Source organism: Fistularia commersonii, chromosome 21, assembly GCF_037954325.1.
Source record: "Fistularia commersonii isolate RoL2024-O1a breed Wild chromosome 21, RoL_Fcom_v1.0, whole genome shotgun sequence".
NCBI lineage: Eukaryota > Metazoa > Chordata > Actinopteri > Syngnathiformes > Fistulariidae > Fistularia > Fistularia commersonii.
This window is the reverse complement of record NC_141304.1, coordinates 6,352,080-6,372,898: the sequence shown is the minus strand read 5'-3', so window position 1 is coordinate 6,372,898 and position 20,819 is coordinate 6,352,080. Positions and strand designations below refer to the sequence as shown.

Below are 20,819 nucleotides of genomic sequence, written 5' to 3'. Positions count from 1 at the left end.
GGCTATGCATTTGTTATATTTTTTCACATTTATTTGCCAGATTCACCCTTTATCTGATTTCAGAAACAAGATATTCTCAAAACAGCTTCTTGAACTTTTTTCCCTGCAAAACAAGTGACAGATGAATAAAGGGATTTTCTGGTAAATGGATTTGTCATGTGATTTTTTTTTTTTTCCTCTTTTTTTTTTCTTTCGTGTGCGTGCGTCTGTGTGTATGATTCACACAGCACAAAGGGGAAGAGTATGGGCCATACGAACACAAGTGCAGCATGCTTGTGAGAGGTATATTAGTTAAATGTTTAGGATAACAAATCAGAACAATATTTGCAGGCAATATTTGTGAAGGCTGGTGTGTCCCAGTCCCTGTGGTATGTTGAGGCAGACCGTTCTCTGCGTTTGCGGGTGTTAGTGGTCAGAGAGTAGGCAGTTACAGGTGTGCTCTGAGGAGCTCCTCAGTCTCTTGGGCAAAATGCCCAAAACAGGTGTTAAGTAACAAAGCCATTATTACAGGTCCTATATAGTCAACTTTCAATAATTTAAAAAATGCAGACAAATACACCATCCATGGAAGGAAAGGGAGAATATTCTTACCCTCAATTACCTCAAGCAACTAAATCCACTTTACTTCAAGTGTTCTCTTTCCAGAACTCAACATGGAATAGGTAAATGATATTTATCCTGCACATGACTTGAAACCACTATGTAGGTTTACTTTAGTCCATTTCTGATTGACTATTTTCTTGTTTCATTACGCTTAATCCTGATAAAAAACTGCGATCTACAATCGTGTTTTATCTTTGATTTAAAAAAAAAAAGATTCTTTTCAGTTTATCAGATGCTGAGGAGAACACTCAAACCAGATTTTATGTCACAATACAGCTGATGCCATGCTCTTGAATATGATAAAGAAATACTTGAAAAGGAGAATATGCATTGAAAGAAAGCTGACAATGCACTGTATCGTGCCTTGCATTCATAACTGCTGCCAAGGAGGCTATATTTTCAGTGCCGTTTGTCTGTCTGTCCATCTGACTGTTCAGGGTTACATAAAAACTACTGGACCAAATTTGATGACACTTTGTGAAGCAGTGGAGCATAGGCAAGAAAGAACCCATAAAAATATGATGCATATCCGAATCATGAAGCATATACACAGTTCTTTTCACTTCTGCTACTATTGCAAGATAGCATATTTAATAGACAGAATATTCAGATGTCAGAGTGGATGACCTCACATAGAAAATAGGAGAAGGTGCCTTATGTCCAAAATGTGTTTTACTATGACAAAAATATATATATATATTTTTTTTTTAAACAAGGAACACAAGTCATTATATACTTATTTTTTTGATGCACTGTATCTGTACTCACCAGAGGGTTGTCTCATGATAGATGGGCTAGCTGTTACGGCATTGCTTGTATAACCTTTAAGTACAGTTGAAGCTTTCTCTTTGATTCATATCAGTTGATTAGATACTTTACTGATATCTGTATTTTTCACCAAGCACGACTTGCTTTTCCGTCAATTTTACCATACACATTATCCTGTTGTTCAAATAAATAGTTTTATGTATTTAATTGAGTTATGGAATTGAGTCCAGCTGCCCGTCCTCATCTCAATGATGGAGTCCATCTTAACAAAGAACACTAAAACATTGGTAGCTAGTTACACTGTGTCATAATGTGTTCATTTACATAAAAATGTCACCAGATATTTTCATTAATATTACAGAAAATATTGCCTTAACCTTGGTGAATGTATGTATATGGTCTCTTGCGCTTTTAACAAGGATAGTAATTAATCACAGTGAAGCTCTGAAACTTTGCCCCAACAGCTCAATCAAATGCATGTATCAATTTGATAAATCTTTTATATTCGCAGGTTGTATGATGATTTTGATGTAAACAATTCAACATTATTGACAAAAAAGTCAGTTTCCACAAGATTTTGTAAATTTCAGAGCTAGTGAATGACTCATAGTTTAAAGCTTACAGGCTTTTTTCCAAATGTTTTTTTTTATTTTTTTTTATGAGAATTTGAGCCTTATCAAATGCTGCAGTAGCTTAAATAGCCAGGTCTCTTGTCTGTTCAGAAAAGATGCAGGTAAATTTCAAACATTTTACTCCAAACACGGGGGGGGGGGGGCTCCACCATATGCTGCATTCTGTGTTCAAGCCTCCTGATGAAACCTTACCACCTGTTTATATCAGCTGTCCAGTTTGTACATCACTCTCCAATTATTAACAAACATTCCATCATCTGATGATTACTTGACCTCCACTTTCAGCTTTTCATTCATTTGTTAAATTATTTATTCGAAATTTTGCATCAAACTGACAGTACTCACAGTGTCATGTCATTTGCTGCGGAGTATCACGGAGCCCAAGGGAATTATGTTTTTTGGGGGTGGGTGGGTGGGGGGATTCAAAGCTACCAATGAAAATTGGTTACACTAGATCTGTGTTTTGTTTCTTCTCATTTGTACTTCTGCAATTTGCAGAGAACAAATGCTTACTTCCTTGGATATTTCATTTGATACCTCTCACTTTCATTTGTGTCTCTTAGTTGTTGACTATCACACCATGAATTGATTTCGATTGTAATGTTTGTTTTTTTTGCCCATGGTGACAGTTTTTCATCACGAAGTTGCGCTTCTTCTCTGTGTTGGGGGGAAAACCCTGAATCTGTTGTGGAAGGATTTTTTTTTTTCCTCAGGATGGATGTGTAGAAGTAGTGATAAAAATATTTCTATGCAGACTCACAGCGCCTACTGTTCTCGTAGATTTTTGTAGTGTTGGCACCTGAATTATCCTCGAGGCCCAAGTACAGTTCAAATGAGATTTTTTAAGTGTCAGATTCCAAACTTCATTGGGCTTGTGCATTGTCCCAATTTCATCATTGCAAAGTTACACATAAAACAGAGGGAAGTAGCAACCCTCCCATATTGTTGTGCCTCTTTTATGCAATACTGACACACTCTTAATGGCTGACAAGCTCTGGTAGAAGTTTGGTCAAGAGCCATGGATTCTTGTAGCTACAGTGACATAATTTTGTGCTGTTGAACAAAGGATGTAATTCCTTCATGCTTAGTTGTGCAGCCTGATTGCCTTAGAAATAGTACATTGCAGTAAATTGTATGCAAATAATACAACTGGTAATCTCACTGGTCTTTGAGTGACATATTTGCATCATGTGCTTATTGGGACAAAGTGAATGCCCTTTATTACTAGTTTCTAGTTAGTCCAGTTTTTTTCCTGTCTATTGCCCTTGTTGTTTGATCAGCATTTGATCAGCTATTGTAAAGAGGTATACAAAGCAGCACAAAAATGAAAATTTACCAAAAACTATTTCAATATACAGTAATTTATTATTAAAAGTCAGAAATACTTCACTTCAGTAGCTATTTTGCATTCCTTTATAAATTACAATATTCTGTCCAGTGACGCTATATTTACAAAAACATTGACACACTGGTATCAGTTTCAGTTCTTAGCTCGGTGGCTTATAGTAATGCATTTTTGGGACGTCTGCCAAAATTGATTATCGTGTATCCCTACTCTGAAGCTTTACAGATGTTTGTGCTTATGCCATACTTATTGTTGAAGCTGTTGCTGAAAATTGGTCTGTCATTGAGTGTCTTCATCCCTGGACACATGACATGACTGAATAAAGAAAAGAGCCATGCTGGTTCAGAACTTCCTTGTATAAGAGGCAATGTGAGGCAATACTACAACCATCTTTTTTTCTCTGTGGATAATCAACTATGTAGTGTTTATGTGATCTTGCTGTTAAAATGATCAATATAGAAACAAAAGGAAGTATGAAATATTGGGCAGGGGATTGAAACTCCTTAGCTTAATGCTGCTGCAAGCAACATGCACATCTGCTCCATCAACCTAACAGCTGCCTGATGTATTTCCAGTCTTTCCCAAGAATCGGTGCTTGACTTGATTCAGTTCCAGAACATCTATGCATCCAATACTGGATACATCCATCAGCTGGTACACATTGGCCTTTCCAGTAAGAAACAGGTACAGGAGTGAGAGGACAGAATAACTTAGCAGTTAATCGACAAATATACCTGGGTGACCAGGCCAAGTATATTTTAATGAAGTGAATGAAACCCCTAAAAGTAGTAAAAAATAAAATAAAAGGGAAAGAATCAATTCAATACTGGATGTTTGAAGCTATGAAACAAAAACTTGTAGGTTCATTTCCCATTTGGTCAGTGAGAGAAGACGAGAAAAAGGAAATAGCATGTACCTGCATGAAAATGCTAGTCTTTTAACTTAAACAGGAATAACTGTAGAAGACAGTCTAATCTAAAATAAGGTTGCAGGAGCACAATCTAGAAGTGCCTCATCCTTGACTTCTTGACTGTGTTTTCAGTTGGCAGTCCTTGCCTAATAAGAAACATAACATGGCAGGTCCTGCTCTTCCATCATCATTGCTGGGTGGAAAGTTGGTGCGCTTTGATCATGTCTTTTGGGCGCATCACTCCGGCTTAGCCTGCTGCTCGCTATGTGATAAGCCATCAGAGTACTCAGATCTGAGCCGGCAGCTCCGTGGGCTCGAGGAGAGACAAGTAATGGAGATGAGGAGAGAGCAGCAATGCAAATTTTGTTGACAGACTGTTACTGCAGCTGTTCTCTTTGCCTTTGAATTCAACAATGTTACTCTCCCAATTCACTCATCTGTGAGAACTCCATGTTCAATTTTTAAAGTCTTTACTTGTCGGAACAACACTTTTCCTGTTGTGTATATTTTGTCATGTTGCTAAGTAAGATACACTTGAAAAGATATATGTATATTTTTTTCACGACATATCAATATAATTGTTTTCAGAAACTATTGTTCATAAGTACTTTTAACTGCAGTTAATGGATATAAGCTCACTTTGAAGTTGAAGGCTCTGTTTTCATAACTGCTGTCTTCTGTCTGTATAAAATGTAGTTTTGAACCCCCCCTATAATGAACGTCTGTTGCTAATTGGCAGGTTGTTGCTTGTTTATGTGATATATATTTACCAGCTGGGTGGTACTTGGCGAGCAGTAATTACCTGAGATGCAATGCAGTGCATCAGTGGAGGTGCTACTACTGGCTGATGAATCTGGAGCGCAGAGGAAAGCATACTACTGTGATTGTTGAACATGTTGGTTAAACACTTGGCAGCAGATTTGGCTAATTTAGCTAGTGTCACTGATACAGTCTTATTTACAGTGATTTTATTTATCAGAAACATCTATATTTTTTATGCAGTTGAAGCGCTGGTTGGACTAAGCAATATCATTGAGTTCAGAATCTATAGTAACTGAATGGATTTGTATGAAAAATATCACACCAGTTCAAAACTGCATAGCACGGCATAGTTTTACTTATATTTCGAAGGAAACATTGTCTTGGATATTATCAAAGGTGACTGTTAGTGTACGTTATGTTTTCCAGTGATCGTAAAGAAGGTCAAATAAATATGCTTAGCCAGATGAGATTTTTGATGTGATAATACAATCTTTGCTTGGTATTAGATTGTAAGATTGTGTATGACAATTTTGATTCTGAAACAAATCCTTGATATTGAACGGACAAGATCTGAAATATGCCAACACATTTCCCCAGATGTAGTTGGTTGAATGATGGTGAGTATAGAGTTTGTTGTGCATAGACAATGGCCATTTGGCCACCTTCGTCAACTTCATGTCGTCTCAAGCTCTAGTCTTCATTTGTGTCAGTCAAAGCTCAGGGCCGGCATAACTTGCCTTCTATCTGTTGTCTTTCTGTCAATCACAGAAAAGCCTGCTTTGTACGTCTGTCTACAGGCTGGTGATTGGTAGAATTAGCAACCACCAACTAGAGTTAGTTCTCAGTTAGTTAACTGCCTTACTGTTTTCGATACATGTTTTCTATCGGAGTGAGAAGTAAAAAGTAAGTCACTTGGTTTTGCGGTCCACAATAATCCGAGCCCAGTCATAGCGGACCATTCATGATCAGTTTGATAATACTCTGCCTTAAACTTTTAGCAGGGCAAACCCCGAGACCATTACATGCGTTTTTTGCTCTACCTATTTTCTTTATAAAAGGTATCAGCATTTCAATCTTTGCATGGTCCAGCTAATGATGATACAGCACTGTTTATCTTATCTGTGTTTAACATCCAATGTTTAACAAATGTATATGTTCCTATGTAGTCACTGAGGTGTTTACTAGGAGTTTGCTTCTGTGTTGTCATACTAAATTGATTTGACATTTATTCATAGGAGGTGGTGATGGCATTTTCCTTGACTCCTGGTAATTTGCTTGACCTGAGTTTTGGATTGATGAGGTGCAATTTGACTTTGTTTGCCATTTAGTTCCACTTTCACACCAACTCTTCTTTTCAGAGACAGTTTTTTTCTTGGTTTTCGGTTCCCTCCTTCAAACAAATAGAGATGTACTGCTTGTTTGTGTGCATGGGGTTGTTTGATAACCCACTCTCCCAGTAGATCCTCAGACATTGTTGTTTTTTGTCTATATTGGTTGGAGTGTGTGACTTGCATTTGCACTGGCTCCTTGGAGGGAGTTTGTTTTTGTTCTCAGTGTTGTAAACAGGGTGGGGCTCCATTCCCAAACCACTCAGTTGGAGATGGCTATATTCACAGGAGTTATTTATTTTTTTTGTTTATCATTTTGGCCAGCAGATTAGCCAAGGAGGGAATTAATCTATTGAAGTTGATGGTATGGTTTACCATTGCGCGGCCTGACTAGATAAACAGTTCACGATGAAAGAAGCAGACAGACATGGTTTTGTGGTCTGATTTGTCTCTCTTGATAATGAGATATACCAGTATTCTTTAGAACACAAGTATTAATAATTAATTTTTCCTCAACATATTTTGGACTATCGCTTAAATACAATTTCACAGCTTCTCCAAGCTGTAGTAAAACAAATCTCAAATTATCATTGAATGTCACTCAACTACTCTCCCTTAAGCTTCAGTATGTTTAGCAGCTAGGTGCTAAAGCTAGGTTTGTTGTAATAAATGTTTTCATGATTTTCTATGGGGGTGCAAATGGATATAAAACGTTACTTTAAATAGACCAAGAACAGACACACTTATATTTAACACCTCCTTAATGGTAAAAAATATAGTAAAGACAGTATTGGATTTAGATCTGCTTCATATGACCCAGTACCAAGCTAATAAGCTATGCCTTGGGACTTTAATACGTAATTTTTTAGACAAGTAGTGTTGTAAAGAATTAAATATACAATATTAAATTCTGTTAATGAACCATTTCGGATTATTCATTTAATTATAAAATAATCAGACAGGTATCTCGAAGCAGTTTCAAGGCAACTTTGACCAAAATAGAAGTATGTTAAAGCAGACCAGATATCATATTCAAAAATTAAAATAGAATTTGCTCCAGTTTTCAATCAAGTAGCAAATTCAAAGCAGTTTAGAATTAATACTGAGGTCCAACATTAATGCATAAACCAACATAATTCTAGGTTTGACAAACTGTCTACGTTAAAAAAGAAATTACAAAAAAGTGTATATATAGTAAATAGGTGTGTTCACACACACACACACACACACACACACACACACACACACACACACACACACAGAGACAGTGAGAGAGAGAGACTTTTCAAATGACTATCCTAGTGGTTTGCCCTCATTTTTATGATTGTCTGCTTCAGACTGATAGTAGTTCTAGTAAAATTATGTAGACCAGTGACTTTGGTCCTCATGGTGACAAGTTAGTAGTATAATGAACATAATTAACTTTTTACCAAAAACTATTACCCACTATTTTTTTTCTCCATAACAGTTTTTAAGCCATCCTGTTTTTCATCATTCTTTTGTTAATCAGGTAAAAAGGCTTAAAACAGAAAATTAAGACATTCTTACAAAAATCATTTTACAACTGCACAGCATCCTTTACATTGCAGTTTAGAAACAAAAGTCAACAGTTTTAAGGAACTAAAAACAAGTAATTTAGGAAGTTTATGAAAATGTTTCCGCATCTTGTACATCATGTTGCAGGGTTGTTTTTCTTTCAGCTTGATACCATTTGCTGTTCAGTGATTAACAACACTCTCTTGAAAATTTAATACACCTGGTGTTAATGCTCTAAATATCATGTAAGAATGAGTTATTGGATATTTTTCCAGCAGCCTTTTGATGCCATGTATATAGAGTGCATGATGTACAGGCTTTTAATGTGTTAACCAATCGATTTCTCCCACTGGGAAAAAAAAAAAAAAACTCAGTGAGAAATTAGTAAATCAATCTTCATACTACAGTGGCACTGAGCACAACAGTATGCAGTGATTGAAGGTCTAATTTGAAGAATTTTAATCACTCTGACCAACCCTCTTGCGGTGTCATCTTTTTGCAAATGCCCCATAAAATGAATATATGAGCAGGCTCTTTTTAGAGCATAATGGCTACATTAGAGTATGAGATGGATAGTATTTGAAAACTGCATCCTTCATCAACTCTTTCTCTGTCTTAGTCATTCAGGTCTCTTATCAATAGTTACCCAAAGTGAAAGGCCTGGCAGTTCAAAGTGAAATGCTCATTTGTACCTCACATAGAATGAGCAGAGGTGATAATAACTTGAATCATAAAGTCGTAGACTATTCAAAGTTTTTGAGAGCCTAAGCTAACTAAGCAACACATTTAAGCTTGCTTTCAGTGATTGACTCAGTATAACCCTGTTGTTTATTTTTCAATTTTTTAGATAGGTTTTGTTTGTGTTAAGTCTCTCCACTTCATCAACTGCAGTGCCACTCCCAGCTATCAGCTTGGCCAGCAGGGTGTGAGATCATGCCACTGGACACTGTGTGTTGTTTTTATCATGGCCAGCTTTATGGTTGTAATTAATATGTAAACAGCTGCAGGGAGAAAGCTCCTCATTGCTATACAGATGATACATCTGTAAGCTGAAAGATTTAATCTGTTAGGGAAACTCAAAGATTGTATGGTGGCTTTAGTGCCACATACTGTGGGTTTTAATATTGCAGGGCTTTTTAGGGAGGCCATTTCTTGTTTGATAGGCAGTTTTTTCCAGGTGTGACTTACAAAAAAAGCAGCTCGTTCCCTAGACAGACTAATTGGTGACTTATTCTATCGGTGTCCTCCACATAGTTCTGGAAATACAGTTACCATCACAGCCTATTGGTGTTCACAATCTTTGTTTACATTTGCTACAATGAGATTTGTGGCAAACAAGCAAAGCACCCAGGAAATTATTATTGCTCGGTATGGAGCTATGGGTTTTGTCAAATAAAGTACACTAAAATTTCCTTTGCTTAACAGTTGTGTTACCTGCTGCCCCTGAATGTATATAAAGGAACTGAGCTGCTCCTTCACTGAAACGCAGCAGAATAACTGTGAATTATTAATTCTTGCTGCTGTTTTTAACAATGTTTTTCTCAGTTTTTACTGTAATTCTTTACTCAACTAGGGCAGTCTTGGTGATTTTTAGACAATTCTGTCCATTACCCTGGTTCTAAATGCTTTATATAAATGGTATCGTCTCATGACATTTGAAAACAATCAGTTGAATTTCTCAATGTAAAAATTATTTTGATATTCTTCTTTGCTTTTGCTAAATTAGCAAATAATAACCATAGTGGATGGCACTGTTGAGCAGTGGTTAACACTGGCACAACACATCAAGAAGGTTTGTATTGTCATTCTGTCTTGGGCCTTTATGTGGGGAGTTTGCATGTTCTCCCTGTGTCTGTGTGGGCACCATCTAAAATAAGCGGTATGCCAGAATGGTTGTATGCCTCTATATGTGGCCGTGTTATAAACTCTAGATCAGTCCAGGCCACCTCTCACCCACTGACACCTGGGAGTGACTGCAACCCAACTGTGACCCAGTAATAAAGCAGTAAAGAAATAATAATATGCTACTGTGCAATTTAGTGATTCGTTTTCTGCTTTTGACACTGTGGAAGTCATAGCACCCTAAGATTAAAAAGTTAATTTCAGTGCTTGATCTTGCATAAGTGATTAGTGGCAATGAGAGTGTCTAGTGTTTCTTTCAAAGCACCTGTCTGTTGGTAAACAGGGGATTAAGAATTTCCTGTGTTTGTGTAAAGAGAGTGAAAACAGATATTTTTCGCCTCTCTTCACTCGTGTTAATGTAAATGATTTGCATGGAATTTGTCCCTGCTGATTAAGGCTTTTTGGACTGTTCTTCATTGGAACCATGCCAATTGAATTTTCTGCCTTCTAACACGCTTGGAGAGTGGGGAATATGGTTTTCATTGGGCCCAAGGCTTGATCTTCATCTAGTCTACCCCCAATGTTTTCACATCACACTGACAATTAATGAGCTCGACCATCCCCAAATGACACACGTAATTAAAGAGTTGGTATTATAATTACATTGTGTTTATTGTCTGTTTATGGGTTCTGTGCAATACATAAAACACTAGGAGATTTCTTTGTTTTAAATGGATTGAGAGCGATGTACTAATGTATTTGGTGTTAAATGTGATTTCATGTTGTTACTATCTCGATACTTCCTTTATCAGCCATTTGACAGTTGTTCTAGTTGCCACAAATACAATGCATTTTGGCCCGCAGCTAATACTGGCACAGAAACCCTCAAAATATTTAGTCATGGGCTTTTAACAGGCACAATGGTAAATGCGTGTTAAGTAAATGATGCAATTTATTCCACTCTTCTCATTGCCAGGCTTTACTGCCACGGGACTTGGTCAGCTTTAAATAAGTGGTGCCCAGATGGTATTCACATGATGCCCACTTGGTTATAAAGTAGTCCTGGGGAATAAGACTGACTGCTTCAACAACCATTGGGTTAGTGTGCCTGTTGCTTTCTCTGCATATGCATAGATGGGTTAATGTTGTGTTACTTGCTGAATTCTTTTGGCTGGTGTTTGTATCACAGGGGTTCTAAATGAATTGAAAAAGAAACCCTATAAATGAGCAGGATGGAATAGTAGAGATAGAGAAAAGATATTCACTGCAGGGGATTTTTTTTTTCTAATAATGCTGAGATTGTTTGTTCCTCTGAAAATAGAGGGTGGGGGGTGGCAAGTGATGAGCGGTGCCTCTGGAGTGTTGGTCTGTCAACAAAACGATTTCTTCGGCCTGGTGTAAAAAAGAAAAAACGGGGAAAAGGTCTCTATCCTTCCTCCTCTTCCCCAGCTGTGCTGGTATCTTAGTTTGTCTCCTGGTGAAGTGGTGGACTGTGTCATCTTCATCTGCTCACAGGCAACAGCGGCAGCAGCCGCCACTGCAGCTCTGGGGACATTGTGGAACATTTTTTTTTTTTTTTCAATGCAGGGAAATAAACAAACTGAAAAAAAACACAATGCCACAAAACATACAGATTATGCAAATTGTGGGGGAAATCTGTTCATGTATTGATAAGCTGGTTTCGTGCACAAAGAGAATGCAGGACAAAAGCAACAATTTCTCACAGATGAATGTTTGATATTTTAGCTACAATAGTTAGCCCCAAACATTTATTCAGTTTTTCCTCCTGCATGCTACATGATGTTGACATGTATCTAATCTTTGATATGTAACAACTAAGATGTTGTCGAGTGTTTTTTTTTTTTTGGTTGTTTTTTTGGGGGGGGGGATGTTTATGAAAACACCAGATGTTCAAGGAAATGTTGTAGTCACTGTGGTGTGAGGGGGGGCAAAGTGTCACAAGGTCAAAGGTTAAACTGCAGTGACTATGCTGGTCATCATTTGGGGAATTCTTCAATTCTTTAAGCTACAGTACTTTTATGCAATGTCATTCTGTTGGACTCTCCAAGATAAGGTCTACTTTTCTGTAGTTGTTTCATACTTTTTCTATTGTTTTGTTGTTTCAGCTCTTACAAATTCCTTTAAGACATAGCTTTCTCCATCGCTGCAAAGTCTGAGAAGTACATACTATTGTTTTGCTTTATCTGCCTCTCACCTTGTAATTGTTTCTGTGTCATAAGCAGTGATTAGCATTACTGCAGATGGTAATGCTGTGAAAGACTCATCTCTTTTGCAGAATGGCTCTCTATCACACTTTCACATTCTTTTAGAATGGAAAAGGAAGATGAATTTTGTCCATAAAGGCTGTATCACAAGGGCTTTTTATCCTAAATGGCTTGGGGATTGTTATCTGTGGGAAGTGTGTCCTGCCTCCGTTGTGTTCAATCAAGTGTCCACTTAGCTGTGACTGGGAGTAATTGTTCCCAAGTGGGCCACACACTGACCTGTTAATGTCTGCATTGACCCTCTAACCTTGTCAGCACATCTTGGGGAGGAGTTTAAATCATGTAGATCTCCGCCGTGTCTTTGTGCTGCCGGGTCAAGTGGGCATCGGCCCTGAAAGACCACTCTCCTGTAATTGTCCCCAACATCATGGGTCAGTTAGGGGTGTTCCCAAAGACCAGCTCTTATTAGATGAGGTGCTGGAAGTGGTGTGACTTAATGGGTCAAGCCATTGATCCGATACCAATGTCTCTCAGTGGAGTTAGTCTGCTACACCTGATCACCAGTTTGACTCTGGGTTAGGCTTCAGATACAATAGAACTCTCAGATATAAAGGCTACAAATTGTATCTATCTGACTGAACTTTATATATATAATGCTCATGTGCATCATGTTGTAAAATATTTTTGTTTCAGTTTTCACATATGCTTGATTTTGACTTCAACACAAAGTCGCTAAATGAATTCATTTAATGTAAGATTCAACCCAGCACAATTGTAATGTTAATGTCAATAATGTCTGTCAATATTTCAGTTAAGCTTTTCAGTTTGTAAATAAATACATAAATGAATACACATATAAACTACGTTGCTCTGTAGGGACATTTTATGTTGTATTTAAACAAACATCAGTGATTTCTCTTCATAAAAGCATCATTTGGTTACAGACTCTTATCTTCTTTTTATGCCAAGGCAATCTCACCAACAAAATGCTTGCAAATATGTCTCCTTTGAAATTCACAAATGAATGAACGGTTATCAAAATATCTGCTACCATATGTCTCTACATTTTTCATAATTTTAAATAGTTAGTTTTATACAGGTATTAAATACAGACATTAAATTTCAAATATTCAACTTTTTTGATCAGTATGCATTCTTTTTGATCAGGAAGACCTTGTCACTCAGTTGTAAATAAAAACAAAAATGCCTGTGTTGTGGAGTATTAACAGACAAGGGCATTTTCCACGCTATTGGACTTTTGTAGGAAAACAAAGATTCCTCCACACTTGGAAAAAAATAGATGATAAAAAAGCACATTTCAGCTATGTTCTTACATAAATATTGATAGAATTGGCTGAAGGGAATTTGTAGTTATTTGCCGTGACCAATGCAGAGGACACAGATAAGGGAATTATGATCCTTTTTTTTTAATTTAATTCCTTTCACACATCCGAAATAGACTATAGCATGAAATGTTGCAGTCGTCCTTGGTCAAGCTATACCTTACTAGCCAGCTGACTGTGACTTTAGTATCAAAATTTGCAGGAGGAATGGTGCCATGAGATTTTGCACCTTATTATTTGCTAAATCTGCTTTCATTGCCCTACACAGCACTTGTCTTTTTAGTTTGAAATATTTGAAACTCTTCCAAGCATAAACCACTCTACATTATTAAATACCTTGTCAGAAATGACAATATATCCACACAGATAGCTTTCAGCATAAAACTAAAATTCTTATAAAAACATGGGGATGGAAATAAATTAGTTCATTAAGACCGTACAATTATCATTCCTGCAGCAATGACGAAAACCTTGAGGTTAAGTCAGACCTTTGCCTATCTAGCAGAAAAAATGGTTCTGGTATGCAAATTTCATGTCTTTTAAAAAAGGTAACATTTTTGGACAGTTTGTCTATTATATTGTCCATATCTGTGTCAAAAGTGAATATGCGCACATTGGATGGTCAGAGGTCGGTGTCACTGTTACATATGGGCTTTGAAGAATTCAAATTGCAATTATGGAATGACGACATGATGTGTCAAAAGACATGTCAGGTGTAATTCAGCCTTTGATGGATTGAACTATTTAACTTCATTATTTTGCCAAAAGACCATCATAAAGTTTCTACCAAGTTTGCACTATATTGGTCTACTATGCGTATAGAACAGAATTGACAATGTTTACCAGACTGAAGACTGGTAACAGACAACACATGTCCCCTTTATTATACTCAAATTGAAGCACCTCTTTGACACAGTGTAGTTATAATTCCATGGGTGTATGGTGTCTGTTGGGATCAACATATTTTTGGGAGTAATGACAGGCATGCAACAGTAATCAGGAGGGTCTTATCTGGAGCTGATGGGAAGCCCTGGAATGTGGACAGGCTGTGGAAACAACGGGTACACTAATGGGGTTGGTTGAATTCCATACTGGGTAGGAGGAGTGGGCACATTGGGGCTCTGGCTTGTTGTGTCTGGTTGAAGATTTACACTGCTGCACACTGAAACAAATTCATACATTTGTTCGTTGACACAGCTCCTCATAAAGCAGGCCAATTAACTGGGACCTGAAAAGCTTTACCATGTTGCTGAAGACATAGCCACATAAAGTTGCACACACATCTATCATGGAGCAACCACAGCCACACATGCAACCCCTGTCACTTCTGTAACAGTAACAAAACCAGAAGCCATCCATTTTGCTGCCTCATTTGCATGATCTGAACTGTATCTGAAAGTCATTAGCACCTTTCCACTTGTTTAGTCGGCCACAGATGAATGCTTTGGAGCTTAAGGGCAGGTTATTTAATAAACAAAATGTGCAGCTTGTTTCAAATTTTTTTGTGGTACTTGCATCATTTAAGCAAAATCGATATTGTATTATTAATATCTTGTGTATTTAATGCAGAGACCATTGCTAATTTTGCATGTCTGTTTTATTTCAAATGCCATCTCTGCAGTACTCAAGATGTTGAAAGACTTACGTAGATTGGGAGACTAGTTTCCAATTTACTGTCCATGTGCCTGGACAGTAAATTGAAACATTTGCCATACATCCGGTTTATGTGTTAGATGTTTTGGGGATAAAGTCAAAGAGGCCAGAATGAGATGGTTTGGACATGTACAGAGGAGGGATAGTGAATATATTGGTAGAAGGATGTTGAGGTTGGAACTCTCAGGCAGGAGGCCTAGAGGAGGAGGAGATCAGATTGATGGATGAACGGAAAGAAGACATGAAGTTAGTTGGTATGAGAGCAGAAGATACAGAGAATAGAGTTAGATAGAGGCAGATGATTCATTGTGGCAAACCCCGAAGGGAGAAACTAAAGGGAAAAAAAGAATTTATTAAAAAGGTTATGTCGTTAATAAAAACTAGCAAAAAACAAAACATTCCTGTCAAATCCTGTACGCTGAAAGAAAAATGGACAAACAGATTTTGCAACAAAATTCTGTTTTCAGCCGCCCAAAGTGAATTTTGACTGCAAAATCAAAATATGCCTCTCTTCATTCTGTTAAATTAATATGTTTTATAATTAGTGAGGTATTGGAGTGTGTCAAACATCAAAACATGTCTTGTGCAATAAGAGTTTTTTTTTCCTTTCTAATGTCTTGTACAGGAATAGCTAAGTCAGCGCAATAACTAACGTGACTTCGATTAGATACAGTAGTGAGATTTGTCTGCTCAAGGCACTTTCTACTCCTGATAACACTTATTAGTATGTATTTAGATTTTGAAATGTGAGCATGTAGAAATGTAGTTTTGTTCTGTCCACATTTTAGAGAATGTATTTACAATAATCTCCATTGAGTCTGTATTATTTCCACAAACCTCTATTGATCACTAATGGATTGGAAAATGGGTGATTCTTGTGACAGTCTCTGCTTATACAGTTCAGCTACCAGTAGCATATGTAAGATCCTGATTGGATGAAACCAGTTAGCCAATGCAGTGCCTACTTTGCACATTTTTTGAAACAGTTTAACACTTCTAAGCTCCTGACAGCTACTCATGGGACAGAGAATAGTTTTTATGCTGTTTTGTATTTGTATCATTATTAGTGTAACACTGATTGATAGCAGATATAGTAACATCAGGAGACATGCTGTGCTGTAGTCAGCACTTGAGTGTGTCAGATTTGGGAAAATAAAAATATGTGTCTAGGTGCATGTAGGCCAGAAGATGCAGATAGGAAACTGTGTGTCACCATGTATGATAAAGTTGTTGAATTATCATATATGCTTTGACCAATGTGGGCTTATTGAATGAGGTTAGGGGTTTTCCCCTAACCTTTTCACTTCCTGTTTGTAATTGTTGTTTACTTCCCCTTGCTCTCCCTTCTCTCTCTCTTTCTCTTTGTTTTTGCCCTCTCTGAATCTTCCACGATGTTGCCCTCAAGACTGTGAGCTAAAATCCGATTGGAGGATGGAGTTCCTGGCAGTCCTGCTCCAGTGATCAGGGTATGTGGCAGTCTTTCCACTAGTCCTCTCACTTTTCAAATGTAATGTGCATGCTCCTTCTGTCTATAAAACACTATGAGTTCCGTCTATTACTCTTCTACATATAAGGCATATAATTAGCTTAATGCAGGTCAATAGGTTTTCTATGTACTATCCACCAGTTCTGTTGTTGGGCTTGTTAGGCCTGTGAGTCTGGAATTGAATAATTGTATAGAGAAACTCCTGTTTGTGAGGTAATTTTTTTGTCTGTTGACCAGTTTTGCATTTATTTTGTGTGAATAAATAAATAAATAAATAGATAAATGGCTCTGAATCAATACGCCTGTCAAGTTAAGTTGAGCTGATTTAGAAATTAATAGAAAGGCTTAGAGTGCCTGATGTAGTGCTTTGAAAACAAAACAAGGCCAACTAATGACTTGCTTCTGTTAAATCGTTTACGAATAGTACATGCCAATGTTTAATTTCCACAATTTGTGCACAACAGATCTGTATTCAGTTGCAGGCATAAGTCAAGTGTCTATTAAACTAAACATTGTACACAGTATTTTGTTACTATCATGGTAACATTATAGCAGCCAATGTCCTTTGATGACAAAAAAATGAGGGATATTACAGTTGTATGCCTTCTAAGATTTCTACAGTTCACTTCACTGTTTTTCAGTTGTTGTGAAGCAAGAAAGTAATTATATTGTGCTCAGAGATGGTTATTTATTTTCATAACTGATTTTTTTTTTCTCTTAATATTAAAACACTGATGCTGTGTTTTACTGTGAGTGTCTGGTGGCAGAAATCTTGCTTTTTGAGATTGACAAATCTTTGCCTATTGAGTCTATTTACTTGTCAATTTGCTTATCAAATTAAATCAATTTAAGTCGTCAGATTCATAGAAAATGTCGGTATCAGTTGCATAACATCAAATATAAAAAACAAGAAATTCCTTAGAAATTAACGTCAAAACATCAGCAGTATATTACCAAACAATTAGCAGGAACTTGCTTTAAAATTAATTTAAAATAAGGAGTCAGAGAAGCAAAATAGGAACTAAATGCTTTTTTTCCTAAAACTCTTGGTTTTATATATACACACACACACACACACACACACACACACACACACACACGCACACACACACACTCCTTATGCTTGTTATTGACATACTTTGTACATCAGACATTATTTTCCTTTGGAGAAATTGTGACACATAGTGACTGGTGGATATGTAAATATTTCCTTTGTGGCAAAGGGTGATGGTTTGGCCAACAGGCACTAGAAAAAATATTTTATGAAATCTTTCTATCAGAAGACGTTTGTCTTATGATCTTGCAAGGATATTTAGTCATTTGGCATGGGGAATTTAAAAATCTATGTTATATGACTGTGTTAACAGTGAAAGGGATCATTTGAAAGAGATGGAATTTTATTTAAATTAGAATAGTTTGTCATGAATGACTATGATAATGCTCAGGGTTACGGTTTTTCACTGAAAGAGCGTTGATGTTTACTGGTGAAATCAAAAGTTTGTTGTGTTGAAATCAGAAGGAAGTCTGTCATCACTGAGGTAACGGTGAGAACATTGACTCTAAAAACTGTAAATAATCAGATTTAGGTTTAAGACAGTGACTGCCTTATTGATTAATAATGTAAACTGAAATTATAGCTCTTTTTTGTTTCTCTGCATGGGTCCGTTTTCAGTTTATTTCTTGTCATTTGGGATGTGGGTTATCTTAGGTTTAATATAAACAAAATGCAGACATTTTTGTCCACATCACAAAAATCAAATGAATGCTGCCGTCTTAAGTAACCAACAACAGTTAATGGCCATATTAACATTTAAAAAGAATGAAGGTAAAAAAAAAATCTATTGAAGAACTAACAATAACTTATATCAGCTTTAGTAAATATTTATTGACCTTGACCTTCTACTTCCTGACAGTGATACATGAAACTGTTAGAACTGGTTCTTTGCATTTATGTCCAGCTGACTGCTGCTGAGTATTTCTTTTACCCATTTATTTTTTGATGGCATTGCAAACAGCCAATCTGTAAAACCCAAGAATGTAGTTTTGTTTTTCACTTCCCTCATATGCATGAGGCTAATCAACCAAAGCAGATAGTAGATTGGGGGTAATGTTTTCTGTTATTCAAAATGTGCAACAACAGGAACCTCTACATACTTAAATGTAGCCTTGTCCATGGATAAGACATATTTTCAGATTTTACTTTTGATAGTGTATAGTGATAAAAGGTTGCGGGGAAAAATACTGATCTTAGTTTGATACGGAATATATGTATAAAAAAAAATTAAGACTTTTTTTTTTTTACGGCAAACACAACATAACTAATTATAATAAAGATTATTTTATATCCTGAAGTGATTATTTATTAAGATAAGATAATTCTTAATCGATCCCCATTGGGGATATTGAGTACCACAGCAGCACCAGGCAAGAAAACAGTTATCAAGAAGACAGAAGAAGGCGTTAAATAGGACAGGGACAACGACAAATGACGAAATAAAAATAGATAAAATACTGCAGCACAAGAACAGGAACAATTACTTGATATTGCTCTTTAACTGAATGGTTTATCTCAAGCTGCTCCGTGACCCTCCTGGGTTTTCAGTAACTTTAGTATCTGCCTTTTTTTTTTTTTTTTCCTGTTCTTCTGCTCACCTCTCCCTGATCTAGGATCCCTGACTGTTTGAGCCTTTTCTACTCTATAGTCTGGCTACTAGCCAGCCATACTGCCAGGGCTGCTGTGCCCCCTGATCAGTAGAGAATGTGACATTTGTGCAGAGGTAATGGAATCTGTGTGCAATTAAATCTCTGACTGTGAAGAGGAGTCTATCTCCTCCCTACTTTCCACATCTCCTGCCTTCCAGCACCAGGAGGTGGGGGTGGCGTGTGTGTGTGTGTGTGTGTGTGTGTGTGTGTGTGTGTGCGTGCGCGTGCATGTGTGTGTGTGATGGTGGTAGTGTGCAGGGAGGTTGGAACGATGATGAAACAGTCCCAGCAGGCCTTTCTTTGCATTCTTTCCCAATCTCTGTTGGCAGGTTTTGTTTTTTTAATATTAACACACCACTGGCATACTCCATTGGTGGGAAAAAACAACAAAAAAATATACTTTAGCATTGATTTTAGTAAAAATTAAAAGGTCAAACTATAGACTCTAATGGTGTTGAGTAAGTTAAGTGCATGTTTAGTTAAAAGAGCGTGCTGAGCTGATTTTGTTTATTTTTTTTATTAGCTGTCATTGTCCTTTCATGTGCACAATGGTATTTGTGCTCATAATTTGTGCACATGAGGAGAAATCTTCAATGTAGTACATCACTCAAAATGAGGATTTCAGTTGTTGCATTTACAAGGATTGAAATAATAAAATTCCAGTAGTTGTGTTGAACATTTTGGTCAATCTCGGACCTCAACCTTGGAAAAGTGTTCATGCTAATGAATGGGGAATTAATTCCACAACTAAAATGTTTTGAATGACAAGAGAAAGAGTTTAACTTAGTTAAATAATGGTCTAAGACAGAGATTATGAATTATTTATAGACAGCCTTAGTTCAGGTTTTATTGTAGAGGAAGTCCTAAGCTATGCACTTATTTTCACTTGAAGATTTATTTTGAGAAAACTGACCATTATATTAAAATCTGAACAAGAAGAAAAAAATGATGAATGCGGTATCTTTTAGTTAAAGGTTTTAAAATCTAATGTTCTGTAGAGTGAAGCAGTTTTTGACAATGTTTTCTTGGGTTGGGGGGTGAATGAAGGACAGAGGGAGGGAGAGAGGGAGACAGGGGGCAGAGTCATGCATGAATGAGAAGAGGTTCACATCTTTCACTTAGCTCTACTGTCTCTGCCGCTCTGCCACTACACTTAACGCCTCATTTGTGGGCTTTGGTGCCAATGGCTCGAGTTTGTGATCTGTTGCCATAAAAGGCAGCTTTTTTCTTTCTGCTGATAGGGCAGTAACTTATGGGTAATACCAATCTCCCTCTGAAGTCAGACTTATATTTAATGGATTTGTCTCTCCCAATAGGCTTGCCCATAAACATTAAATTCTCTTCAACTATTGTGTTTGGTGGAGCTTATTGGGAAGGACAGAGGCACACCATGCAAGAATTTCCCTTGAACTTCAGTAGGAGTGGTTCTCATCTATGCTTCTTGCTCATACTGGGTGGACAGAGATGCAGGATATCCAGGTCAAGGTTTTGTGATGTCTAAATTTCCCGATGCAGTTCACACCCTGTGTGGGTCTTTCTCAACAACACAGTTCTTGGCACTAAAGCTACTGGGCATTGTGTGCTCCATTTTTAAGAACAATAAAATGCTGTATGCATTCACACGGTGCAACTTAATTCTCTGTTTCTTTTTTGCTCACCTACAGCATTTTTTGCCCCCATTCA

General features: G+C 37.0%; 1 protein-coding gene across 5 annotated transcripts in view; it reads left to right on the top strand.

The window, feature by feature from the left end:
• Window positions 1-20,819, top strand: part of foxp1b (forkhead box P1b) — a 154,519-nt gene that overhangs the window by 2,758 nt on the left and 130,942 nt on the right. For all 5 annotated transcript variants that reach the window (XM_086167869.1, XM_086167871.1, XM_086167868.1 and 2 more), the window contains exon 2: window positions 16,353-16,413. The gene's annotated coding sequence lies outside the window, so the exon portion shown is untranslated. The remainder of the gene's footprint in view (window positions 1-16,352; window positions 16,414-20,819) is intronic.